Here is an 11,817-nt window from a genome sequence, read left to right on the forward strand (position 1 = left end):
CTCTAATGCGATTGTAATTCATATAACATGACAAAAGCCAAAAATAATTTTATTTAATTACACGGAGTCTATTATGTCTAGGTACAGTTTGTTTTGAAATTGCAGCTGATTCAGTTCATTAAAAAAAGGTCATTTTGAATATATTAATCAATCCGTTCTTATCGGTTCTCGGCTCAGTTACGAACTTGACTTGTGTTTCTCGGTTCAATGAATCAGAGCCGAAATCACCGAAATCGAAATCATATAGCCTACACTAAACATTAACTCACTAAAACAGTTCACTGAGTAAATTAATGAAAACGAATGAGAACTCAAATGAAATGGAATGCGTAATGAAACAGATCCTCGGGAAGTTCTTGGTTCAAGTTTCATAACTGATTAATTCTCATTCGTGAACGAATCGTTCAAACGCGTTTGAGTTAAGACGGACATAATTCCTTCAAGTTGGGAACATAAAATTAATTAAAAGGCATTTATTTATTTTTTCCACTGACCTGTTTTTCCCCTAAATAAAAAGAGTTGACATGTTTTTTTATACAGAAGGAAAAGGACAACAAATACACAAATCCTACATACAGTAGGCCTATTAGGGTTACAAAAAAATTAACATAAAGAAGAAATATCAAGGATGACACAATATCCTTGATATTTACAGTCAATGATTATACCTAAAATATAGGTAATAAAGGTCAGCGCAACTGAGCTCTAGGCTTTTAAATGTGCATTTTAAGGGTGTCAGAGAGGTGCAGAAGGGCTGCTCAGAGATTAACATATTCAGATGTCAAATGCTTTTCAAGAAATTACATTTACTTGGATGAGTGCTTTTAAAAAGTTCACTTTTGAAAATTGCACTCTTGAAAAAAAAACATCAGTTTTGAAATGCTTAAAAAAAAAATAATTTAAAAACGAAATAAAGATCATGATTTTTCCTTAAAAAACATTTAGGAGAAACATGTCAATGCAGGAGTCTCTGGTTAAAATGTTTGTACACACTCAAAACAATATTTAGGCCTAAGTGTAGGGTTTCTGTAGCCCATTAGAATTAAATATAAAACTCTCATTTGGTTTTTACATAAACTATGAACATAATGTGATTATTAAATGAAACAGGTAAGAAATACAACAGATTTCTATAAAATATGAATAAAGGGAATGTGTTTTAAATTTACAGTAACCAGGTTTATATATCCTATTATCACATATAAATCAAATATGTTTTGAATGCATATATTTTAAGTAACTGAATATCGCTTGTTTTACAGCTAGGCATATTTTAACGATGTTCATACTTTTTGACTTTATACATTTTACTGTGAACATATATAATGTGTGAATGCAAAAATACATCTATCTATCTATCTATCTATCTATCTATCTATCTATCTATCTATCTATCTATCTATCTATCTATCTATCTATCTATCTATCTATCTATCTATCTATCTATCTATCTATCTATCTATCTAAATCTGTGTAACCCACAAATACATGAATAGCAAATTTAGGCCTAAACATTTTTTGACCCCATATGAATATACAATCCATTTTATGTAAAATATAGAGCAATACATCATACATTTAACTCGCTTATGCATTCTAGGTTTAAGAAATGGTGTTTCACATTGATTTAATTTATTTAAACACGACTGTAGACCTGTTTTTATACAGTCTATGCTGTAGACTCATAAGCGCAGAGTTACAGTGCTCCTCTTCTCCACAGGGTGGCGCTGTAACTCCATCATTTTGTCACGCATCGCGTCGCAGAAGCAGCCGTTGACGAGACAAATCTATTTAATTACTTATTTATTAGCTCAGCATCTTCAGCAATGAATTATTAAAGCAGTTTTAGGGTCTCTGTGGACTGCATCTCGCCAAAGGCAACGCTGATGTTATTTTTACGGCTTGTTTTAGAATTATAGTCTATAGGCTATCTGTGCCTTTGTTTGCTCTTTTTGTAAAATTTAATTTTACAGCAGATTTGATGAAGCTGTGATGCGAAATTCATTAACTTATGTTTTAACCTACAGAAATCCACATACTATTCTAGCTACTGAATGATAAAGAGACGGCATAGCCAAGTTCAGCATACTTCTTGGCCTCAATCAATACGAGATTAAGCAACACAAACAGGGATCTTGTTTTTAAGAGCCCCGAGCTCAGAGGGCAGCGGTGTCCTCACCTCTCTCCTGACAGACTCTACCAGCTCTATTGACCCTTAATTCACAACTTATCATCTATTCCTCCGCAGATCACGCTATGTGCATTGATTTCTCATTTAGTTCTGACGAAGCCAAAATAGTGATGTCATCTGAGTGAAAGACTCTCATCCCAAACCTGACATTGATCAAAACAGCATCTGCTGAGAGAAGCCTTTGTAACCTCTGTTTGATCTGTTCGATGGATGTTCCATCGTCCACTGGGTTAACATCGTCTGAGTATTGTTTTAAAGGCCAAAAATAAGATGAAAAAGAAGTTTTGCATATAGCAATAACATAAAGGACTACAGGATTAATGTTTAAGGTCACATGAAAACAAAATTTGAGTTTTGTTAGCTTTGAGAACAAGTGTTTCTTTTTTTTTTTTTTTTGTGCTGTCCTCACAGGCACATCAGTATGGATCAAGAACCCCTTCACTGACACCAAACCAGAAATAAGTTTTATACTGGATATTATCATGGATATTGTTTAGCATAATTAGTATGATTAAAATGAATTAATCTTAAAATGTGTCCACAGAGGACAAAAACTTACAATAACGTGTATAACAGATTTGTTATTTGTAACTTATAATTAACTTTAATATTTGTAACTTATAAGTTAATTCTGCTTAAAATGAGTTAAAATGTAATACAGAAACACTGTATTATTATTATTATTATTTAACTGCAGTTGCTGCTTTAAAGGAAATTCTTAATCATTCCAATCAGAATATAGCATCCTAATATAGTGTTCTTACTAATTATATGATATATATAAACACACACACACACAAACACACATATACTATATATATATATATATATATATACGGTATATATACGGTATATATATATATATATATATATATACAGATGTGATGTTGAAAATATAATATGTGACCCTGGACCACAAAATCAGTCTTAAGTGTTAATTTTTAATTTGAGATTTATACATCCTCTGAAAGCTGAATAAATAATCTTTCCATTGATGTATGGTTTACCGGACAATATTTGGCTGAGATACAACTATTTGAAAATCTGGAATCTGAGGGTGCAAAAAAAAAAAATTGAGAAAATTGCCTTTAAAGTTGTCCAAATTAATTCTTAACAATGCATATAACTAATAAAAAATTAAGTTTTGATATATTTACGGTACGAAATTTACAATATATCTCAATGGAACATGATCTTTAATTAATATTCTAATGATTTTTGGCATAAAAGAAAAATGTATAATTTTGACCCATTTTTTTTTTTTTTTGGTTATTGCTACAAATATTCCCCAGCGACTAGTTTTGTGCTCCAGGGTCACACATTAGCTTACCAATTACAGCACGACAGCACAGTTTATAATGTATACTGCAGAATATTTTTTAAACAGTATGTGGAACGAAACACATTATGCAGCAAATATTGTTTCAAACAGCAGTATGTTCAGTTCCAGTGGGTGCCGCCCAGTTATCATTTAAAAAAATAACATTCAAAATTCAGTAAATCTGCATTTTAATTCAAATTCCTGTGTAAAATTAACTCTTGGAATTTCAATCTAATCAAGACTGAGTGAAGAAAGAGCTGTTAAAAATGTCATTACAGCTGATATTTCCTTCACTTCATATGTGAAACGCATTGCATTATGGACACAGTAGCCATACACATTGTATATGCATATTGTGCAATGTATACTTACTTTAAATTGCAGCACAATGAAAACTAACTGTCATGATGAAACAAACAGTCTCTTAATAGACCACTGAAGTTCAACTAAACGCATGTACACATAAAAATACTTGCATTTACACTCCATATATTAAATGGATCAATAATAAGGTAAATATATCAAATGATATCTAAAAAAGCTACCATAACCATTCAATTTGGCCTCAGAGGCGAAGGAAAGAAAAACAGCGGGTGTGCTAGTCCTATTGATCTTATGGAATTGTCACTGCTTAATGTTTCATGAGCTTAGCATTATCCTTCAGGAGCGGCCCAATATCTTTACAGCAGCACCTTAACACCCACATATCAATTCGTCCCTTTGTTTGCGAGAGGCTGATAAGGGAAAGTGGGACTTCAATTTGCAGATTACACTGATTTCTCTGCATTTGATTTGCTCTTTTTCCTGTCAGCTTTTAATCGTCAAAAACAGCTGGATCGAGCGGACTTTGACCAGCTTTTAGAAATGTCTTTTTACATGAAAGAGATGTGAAATTCAAATACTGGGCTTGTTAATTAAAATATCATGAGGCAAACACTCAGTCGGGCAGAGGTTGTGCTATGCATACTATTGAATTTTGCCCAAAATCACTCTCATCTGACCACAAAACGTCCTCCCACATAACTTCGTCATTATGCAATCTCTACCCATGGATCTTTTTGAGAACTGGCTTCTTTGGTGCCGTCCTCCCAAACAGGTCAGTGTTATGCAGATCTCTTGATCCTTGATACCTTTTCTCCATTCTCTGGAGATCTTTCAGAGTGACCCTTGGCCTCTTAAAAATCTCCTTCTTTCAAAAGCTTTTCAGTTCTTATTTTCACAGCTGTCCTGCAGTTTACAGCCTGTATAATGACCTCCAAACCTGCTTTTATATCAAAAGAAGTGCTTCTGTAAGACGGGGACAAAATCCTTTCACAAGCAGCATACTGTATACAGAGGGCTTCAGATGTCTACAATGAAAATCTTGGTCAAACTATAAATGTTAAATGAACATGCACCATTTCAAGAAATGTAAGTAAATGAGTGATATTGACGTTTTTACCAAAGGTCAAATGTTTTTGGTTCCACTGAAGCAGAAGATGTTTATTGGAACATTAAAGTATACAATCATGCTGAAGAACTTGATTGTTAATAGATAATGGGAGAGAAGAAGAGGTAAAAGAAGAAGAAGAAGAAGACGAAGAAAAGCTAATTAAATAAATGCAGAACAGAAGAATTTCCTGAAGTGGACTGAAATGGAAAATTATTTTAATGTAACAAAGTTATAATGTTTTTCTAGCATAAACCAATGTCACAAAATTTTCTATTTCATTATATAAAAATATTACACACTGAAAATAAATTTTAGTCCAGGATTTGCAATTCAGTAACTGGCTCTGAATACATTAGCAAGTCGCTGCATTATATATATAAAATACTCTTTTTATTACTAACAAACTGAAGTTTTAAAGATTCAGTGAAGTGGCTTAATGAGTGCATTTTTTGCACTGAAACAGCTCTTGTTAAAAAGAAGTGGTTCAAATCATAAAAATACAGTATATATAAACTCTACTTGCAGATAATATAATATTCATGAAATAAAATTCCATGTAGGAGTACTTGAAAAGTATGCAGTTTTATAACCATGTGCCTTAACATGCTTAAATACACTTTTAAAAAGTGGTGCACTTTGTAATTGTCAATTTAAATGTCTTCCTTTTTGTTTTAATAATCTTTTATTATGCTTTTAAGAAGTACACTGATACTAAACATACTACAAGTAGTTGATTATGACTTTAGTGTTATTTAATTTTAGGAATTTGGGGTGTATAAATAAATATATATACATATATTACAGTTGGGAGCCATAATTTACCACTTGCTATTGCTTATCAAAAACATGTGGCATTAGGGGGAAGGGCAATCTTAATCTAGAAAGAATTTGATTGGTCAATTTGTTTTTAAATTTAATCAACATACAGTTCATTTTGTATACAAATTAAGGATTATACAGTAACATGTAAAAAATATTGTACAGCATTATTTACTCAGATGCACTACCATAAACATTTGGTTACACTTTATTTTAAGCTGTCATTGTTATAGTGTAATTATACATTTAAGTACTGAGTAATATTAATTAACTACACATACATTATATGGTTAGGGTTAGGATTAGGGTTTGGTTATGGGTTACTTGCATGCAATTATGCATTATTAATTGCTGTTATAATAGTAAGTACATGTAAAGTGTAACAAGGATACCTTAAAATAAAGTTTTACCGTATATTTTACTTTTATTTCTTTTTTTAAAAATAGCCCCTGGTCATTGTATGCCTTTATTGTATGGAAAAGAGCTATATGTGAATATTTTTCAGAGAAAGTGGTGCTGGATGGAGCAATATTTGGGCCACAGTCAAATGGTCAGGTCATCCACAATCACCGAGATTAGATTAATACAAAAGAGGGACTGGCTATTTACGGTTATTATAATTATTATTATTATTTTGATTAGTAAAACTATCCTGAAAAAGCAAAGTTGTTCTTAATACATCAGTGGAGTTCAAGAGAACATATGCGTCTGCTGCAGCCAGCCTTTCACAGAGAGTCAAGAACAGATTGGTGCTGCTGCTGGTGGAAGGGTGAGTGTGCTTAAAGCTTAACAGCACTGTGGCATTGCTCTTATTTACAGCACTATCATGCTCATAAAACAGGCCATATGACTTCATGTTAGAAGGAAAAATATGCCGGACATACTCTGTGAGATACTTTGGCAGAGGGAAGCGTGAACAAGTTCTTAAGGTAAAGGTAAAAAATATACACATTGTCTTTAACAAAGCAAACAAGAGCACAACAATACCGTCAAAGCAATTAGAACATTATGAATGAGCAAAAAAGGATGCCACTATTCATTTCCCTAGAGCTAAAACCTTTCTTAATGAGGGAAAATATATTTACAGATTTTTGCAGGGCTGATATGAGAACTATATGCCATGTGGTTTAATATTTTATTATATAATGCAATGACATTCATACCATTTTAAGAGCGTCTTCAGTGTCCAAATATGTTTTGAGGCCACTGTAGACACCACACACACATAAGCAGAAAGCAGCATCATGTATACCAAGAGCTCACCCTCAGTGGACAGTCCCGCACATATTCATGAGTAATTGCCTCTATTTATAAGACAAGACCCACACCTCACTAATTAGCCCAAATATAAATTACAAAGCTTTGGCCTTCACTAGAGCTTAATTTGAAGAGTACCCTCAATTCACATGTGAGATCTATTTACTAAAGGTAGGGCTGTGGTAAAACTGCATCATGGCCTAATTTACAAATTGAAGCATGCAATGTATTTGTTATCAAATTATATTCAGTAGCAGATGCAAATACGATTCAGTCATAATTTAAGTGAGTTTTGTTTATTGAATAAATCTCCATTCCAAAACCTGAACAGCTGCCTTGCTGGCCATACAGTGTAGCATCCAAACTGAACTGGACCATTAGTGACTGATTTGGAATGTTCATACAAATAGCATGCCTCACACGTACAATTGAGATCAAAAGTTTACATCCCCCTTTCAGAATCTTCAAAATGGGAATTATTTTACCAAGATAAAAGGGATCTGTTACAAACACACCAGGTTCCACCTCCACGCAATCACGAAGCACACCCTCACCGGAATTCTAAATCACATCCACCTGATCCGCATCACCATCCAATCACCTCAGCACCATAAAGGCCACACACACGCACTCAGTCATTGTCCGGTCACGTTCATGACAAGGTCATTTCCTGTATGCTTACTCTAAGGACTAACTCCTCTTCTACTTACCTCTCTCCAGCGATTCTCCGAAGACCCAGATCCCCCGTGTGCGTGTGTGTGGTTCACCTTCACTCCAAGACGTATTCACCCAGCCTGCACGGATCCATCCATTCACTCATCCCTCACTACCTGCTCCTCTGCTTGTGTCTGTTCCAATAAACATCTTTATCTGTTACTCCTCAGCTTCCGGAGTGATCCATAACAGATGACTGGACCAGCACCGCCAGGCACAAGCATGAGCCTCACGGATCCCTTTCAAGATCTGGTTGATGCACTCCGAAGAACACTCATGGCTACACCTGCATCCCCAACACCAGCGAGCACTTCCGCCGACCATGTCAACACTTCCTCTCCTTCCGTTCACGCCAGTCCCATGGCCAGGCCGGCGCCCTACTCTGGTTTGGTGGAGGAATGCAGCGGTTTACTCCTACAATGTTCGCTGGTCCTGGAGATGCAACCGCACTTATACCCCACTGAGCGATCGAACGTAGCCTTTGTTATTTCCCACCTGCAAGGTAAAGCACTACTGTGGGCAGATTCTATATGGACTCAAAATAACCCAGTTATCCAGTCTTATTCTAGCTTCATCGACCATTTCTGTGAAGTTTTTGGCAGACCAGCTTGGGACTCTTCCATTGGTGAGAAGCTGTATAATCTAAAACAGGGAAAAATGTCTGTCAATGAATATGCCCTTCAGTTTAGGACTCTAGCGGCCTCCAGTGGATGGAACGAACAGGCTTTGCTGACTACCTACCTTCAGGGATTGCATCTCGCTGCATACGAGGACACCATCAGGCTTGAACGATTCATCCAGCTGTCCATCCGCTTCGCCACTCGTATTCAGTCGTCTTTAGAAGAGCACCAGGGCCAAGCATATTCTTCCACACCACTCTGCCGACCAGAGGCCGTCAGCTCCCCAGAAACAGCCAGCGATCCCATGATTCTTAACTCCTATCGCCTTACTATGGCGGAGAGACAAAGACGACTGGCCTAGAATCTGTGCCTCTACTGTGCAGCCTCGGGGCATGCCATTGCTGTATGCCCCGTCCGTCCTCCTCGTCCCATGGTGAGTGCCATTCTCCCTTCAAGATACCAAATGAAACCACTCACCACTGTTGTGACACTTACTGCCACTGACATGTCTCTTCCAGTTTCCGCCCTCCTCGATTCTGGGTCAGCCGGCAACTTCATCTCCGGCGCCCTCTGCCGTCAGCTCAAGCTCCCTACCATGGCAACGCCGGCAGCCTACCAGGTCCACACTATCACCAGCAAGCCGCTAAGCAGGAGGTGCGTGCGCCATAGTGTGGGTCCCATATCCCTCTAAACCGGACTACTACACCACAAGGAAATCCATCTGCTGGTTCTGGAGGAATCCACCGCTGACGTGATTCTAGGGCGTCCGTGGCTGGAGCAGCACAACCCCATAATTTCCTGGAAAACAGTCGAGATCCTGAAGTGGGGCGAGGCCTGTTTCAAGTCACGTATCTCCGGTTGTCCAGTTCCAGTCACACCTTCCCCTGAACCTCTTCCACTCTATTCCACTTCCATTGAGATCCCAGTGGAAAACCAGTCCATCACAATCCCTCACTACTACGACCCTTTCAGTGACGTCTTCTGCCCCAAACGGGCCTCCAAGCTGCCTCCACACCGGCCGTGGGACTGTGCAATAGATCTGCTGCCGGGTGAACCAGTGCCAAAGGGAAGGATATATCCCCTATCCATTCCTGAGTAGAAGGCCATGGAGGATTACCTCAAGGAGGCGCTGGCCCAGGGTTATATTCGTCCATCGACATCCCCTGCTGCTTTGAGCTTCTTCTTCGTGGAGAAGAAGGACGGAGGTTTGAGACCATGTATAGATTACCGGGCTCTCAATAACATTACTGTGAAGTTCAGATATCCACTTCCCCTCATCCCAGCTGCTTTGGAACATCTCCTTGGTGCCACTGTATTCACCAAGTTGGACCTCCGCAGCGCGCATAACCTCATCCGGATACGTGAGGGGGACTAGTGGAAGACCGCCTTCATCACTCCAACTGGCCACTACGAATATTGTGTAATGCCGTATGGACTTGTTAACGCCCCCTCAGTATTCCAGGATTTCAACCACGAGGTGCTCCGGGAGTTCCTCCACAAGTTCGTCTTAGTCTATATCGATGACATCCTCATCTACTCCCGGAGCCTGGCAGAACATCAACGCCACGTTGCGGAGGTCCTGCAATGCCTGAGGGCCTACCAGCTCTACCTCAAGGCCGAAAAATGCTCCTTCCATCAGCCCTCAGTGCAGTTCCTTGGCTATAACATCAGTAGCAGTGGCATCCGGATGGAAGAGGGGAAGGTTAACGCCGTCAAGGATTGGCCCACTCCAACCACCATCAAGGAGTTACAGTGATTCCTAGGCTTTGCCAACTTCTACAGACGGTTTATACGCAACTTCAGTACCATCACCAGTCCTCTCATCAGTCTCCTCCGCAATAAACCTAAGTCTCTCTCCTGGACTCCTGCCACCACTGAAGCCTTCCAAACCCTGAAGAAGGCCTTTAAGACCGCCCCACTCCTGGTCCATCCCGATCCCGATCGACCCTTCTTAGTGGAAGTTGATGCCTCAACCACCGGAGTGGGAGCGGTCCTGTCTCAGCAGCAGGGGAATCCCAGCCGCCTCCATCCATGCGCCTTCTTCTCCCGGAAACTCAACCCGACGGAGGTTAACTATGCCATAGGCAATCAGGAGCTGTTGGCCATCAAACTAGCTTTGGAAGAATGGAGGCACTGGCTAGAGGGAGCCAGACACCCCTTTCTGGTCCTCACTGACCATAAGAACCTAGAGTATCTTCGAGTAGCCAAAAGACTCAACCCTAGACAAGCCCGCTGGGCGTTATTCTTCACCCGCTTCCAATTCACCATCTTGTACCGCCCAGGGGTGAAAAACGTAAAGGCCGATGCCCTATCCAGATGCTACGCCCTCGAAGAAAAGCCTGAGACTCCGGAAACCATTCTTCCTGAAAGTATCATCGTCTCTCCTATTACCTGGTCCTCTGAGACTCTTCCTCCTACTGATCCAACTACAAACACCCCGCCGGGTTGCCCAATGGGACACCAATATATCCCCAGGACACGGCGCACTCCACTCATTCACTCCACTCATACATCACTTGGCACTGGTCACCCGGGGGTCAATGAAACCCTCTCGTTGCTGAAGGAATGCTTCTGGTGGCCCAACATGGGCTCGGATGTCAGGAGATACATGAATGGATGTACCAGCTGCGCCATATCCAAAAGCCCTCGCCATCTTCCATCAGGCAAGCTCCATCCTCTGCCCATTCCCAATCGCCCGTGGTCACACCTAGGGGTGGATTTCATTACGGATCTCCCACCTTCAGATAACAATACCTGTATTCTAGTCATAGTGGATAGATTTTCTAAATCCTGTCGTCTTCTTCCTTTAAAGGGCCTACCCACAGCCATGGAGATGGCTGAACTACTATTTAACCATGTCTTCAGGTACTTCGGTATCCCAGAAGATATAGTATCGGATCGAGGCCCCCAGTTCATCTCCTGGGTATGGAAGGCCTTCAACTCCCTCCTAGGTGTGGCCATCAGCCTCTCTTCCGGGTACCATCCTAAGTCAAACGGGCAGACGGAATCCTTTCCGGTTCAGGAGATTGGACGCTTCCTCCGTACCTTCTGTCACGGCCACCAGAACTCCTGGAACCAATTCCTGGGGTGGGCCAACCACCTCTATTCCCCTGGTCAGGTGAACCCTCGGATGTCCCCACCATCGACTACTGATTCCGGGAGAGTGAGAGGGTCTGGGACGCGGCACATCACCAACTCCAACGGGCACTGTGCAGACGGAGAACGACAGCCGACCTTCGCCGATCAGAGGCCACGAATTAACAACCCGGTCAGAAGGTCTGGCTGTCCACCAGGGACATCCGCCTACGCCTACCCTGCCGCAAGCTCAGTCCCATATTCATTGGCCCATTCACCATCATCCAGCAGATCAATCCGGTCACATACAAACTCCAACTACCCCCTGAGTACCGGATTCACCCCACATTCCATGTTTCCCTTCTTAAACCTCACCATCCTTCTGTCT

Source organism: Carassius carassius, chromosome 28 (genome assembly GCF_963082965.1).
Source record: "Carassius carassius chromosome 28, fCarCar2.1, whole genome shotgun sequence".
Classification (NCBI taxonomy): domain Eukaryota; kingdom Metazoa; phylum Chordata; class Actinopteri; order Cypriniformes; family Cyprinidae; genus Carassius; species Carassius carassius.